This window comes from Antechinus flavipes, chromosome 2 (genome assembly GCF_016432865.1).
Source record: "Antechinus flavipes isolate AdamAnt ecotype Samford, QLD, Australia chromosome 2, AdamAnt_v2, whole genome shotgun sequence".
In the NCBI taxonomy this organism is placed as follows: domain Eukaryota; kingdom Metazoa; phylum Chordata; class Mammalia; order Dasyuromorphia; family Dasyuridae; genus Antechinus; species Antechinus flavipes.
The window spans coordinates 272,591,711-272,593,924 of NC_067399.1; the positions used below are offsets into that span (position 1 = coordinate 272,591,711).

General features: G+C 35.2%; 1 non-coding gene across 1 annotated transcript; it reads right to left on the minus strand.

Moving 5' to 3' along the window:
* Positions 1-954: 954 nt before the first annotated feature.
* Positions 955-1,058, minus strand: LOC127552617 (U6 spliceosomal RNA). The gene has a single exon (XR_007951478.1). It is a non-coding gene; the product is annotated as a U6 spliceosomal RNA (small nuclear RNA).
* Between the last annotated feature and the right edge of the window lie 1,156 nt (positions 1,059-2,214).

Here is a 2,214-nt window from a genome sequence, read left to right on the forward strand (position 1 = left end):
TTAAATATATTAAAATATATGTTAAATCAATATATGTATACATATTTATACAGTTATCTTGCTGCACAAGAAAATTTGGATCAAGAAGGGAAAAAAAACCTGAGAAAGAAAATAAAATACAAGCAAACATCAACAGAAAGAGTGAGAATGCTAGGTTGTGGTCTATACTCAGTTCCCATAGTCTTCTCTCTGGGTATATGGCTTTCTTCATCACTGAACAATTGGAACTGATTTGAATCATCTCATTGTTGAAGAGAGCCATGTCCATCAGAATTGATCATCGTATAGTCTTGTTGCAACATTTACTTTTAATGTATCATGGTTGTTCTTTTCATTTACATTGGTGCAGTTATTGAGTATTTTGTTTTCTTGACTAAGCTTATTTACTTCATTTTGCATTAAATCACATAGATCTTTCCATGCTTTTCTATATTCATCTACATTCATCATTTTTACAGCATAGATATTTCATTGTATCTACATACAACAATTTGTTTTACATTCTCCAATATGCATCTAATTTGTTTCTAAGTCTTTGCACAAAAAGGGCTGCTAAATTTTTTGGTATATAGGGACTTTCTGATTATTAATGGCCTCTAATCTCAATCCCAGTAATATTTGGGATTTTAAAAAATTTTAAAACACAGACTTTTTTGGAAATTTTTTTAGCTCTAAATTTTCTCCCTCCTGGTTTTTATTTTCATTAGGATGAGAGATCTAGGTTTTTTTTTTTTTTTTTTTTTTTTTTTTTTACCAACTGACTTTTATGGAAATGTTTTGCATAACTTCACACATGGTTTCTTAATTGTGGAAGGGGATAAGGGAGAGAACCTAGAACTCAAAAATTTTCAAAACATATGTGAAAAAATTGTTTTGAATGTAACTGGGGGAAAATATTAAATAAATAAATCAAATTTAAAACAAACAATTTTTCTCTCTCCTCCCTGATCTAACAAGTAAGCAAAACCCCCCAAAAATTTGTGTGTTATCTTTGATCAAAGGCCATGCTAATCTTTATATCATTCCAATTTTAATATATTTGCTGCCAAAGAGAGCATACTACCTGAAATTCTGTTTAGGATTCAATTAGCATTGCCCATGAAGCTCATAAAGGGCTCCCAATATAAATGTAATAGAATAGTCCCTAGTAGGGACACAGGATAGTGAGATAACCTGTTGTTCTGCCTCTTGATCTTGAGACAAAAGGATGGAACTAGAAGCAACATCATAAAAAGTACTTTATTTAAACTCAGGAGGGTCTAGGGTTAATTCCCATTTATATAACATTTACAAGTCATGTAATTCTAGTTAGATCATTAGTAGCATGCACAATGCAAAGAGATATCTAGGGACAGAAGAGCTGGATGGAAAGCCCAGTTTTGCCACTCACTTATATGTATCTACTTATTTACATGTTATTTCCCTTACACTGTGAGTTCCTTGAGGACAGGGCTTGTTTTTGCCTTTCTTTGAATCCTCAAGTTTTTGCACAGAACCTCATGCATGTTAAGCAGGTAATGAATGTTTGTTGTGATTGCCTGTAAGATTTGGGGTTCTGAGCCTCAGTTCCCTCATCTGTAAAATGAGAAGGTAGTAGATGACCTTAAGCTCTAAATCTAAGATCATTTTTCTTATTTATAAGATGCTACTAAAATCCAAAACATAAATGTGAACTGAATATCTCATGACAGGCTGGAAAGCCTACAGCTGATTTCTCTCTTTTGCTGCCCCATCCACTGCTAAGTGTGTCCCAGACTTTTAGCAAATGGTCCACCCATGCTAAGGGGGTGAGTATGTAGGCTCCATAGCTCTTGCTAAAGGAGAAACTGCAATTGGATGTGGAGGGAAAGATTTGTTATAGATGATGGACATTAGAACCTGATTCTCCCCATGCTATTTGAAAGAAGGAATTCAGGCCTTTTCTCTTTGTTTTTTATAACAAGAAAAAGTCTGGCCCTGAGCTTCTGTTTAAGTTCTATTTGCATCTGTGCCTCTGCCAGAGCCTGAACCCCAGTGACATGTCCAGGTGGCTGGCGCTGGATGATGCCAAAAGATTCTGGAGGGAGATGAGATCCAGAAGGCACATAAATAAATGAAAGGGACAGAAACAGCAGCTGGCAACCCATCACCTCTCAGGCAGTCATGCATACTTGAGGCCAATGGGATGCATAGTGACTGTGAACAAAATAGGCAATTAATTTAACAAACTGTTGG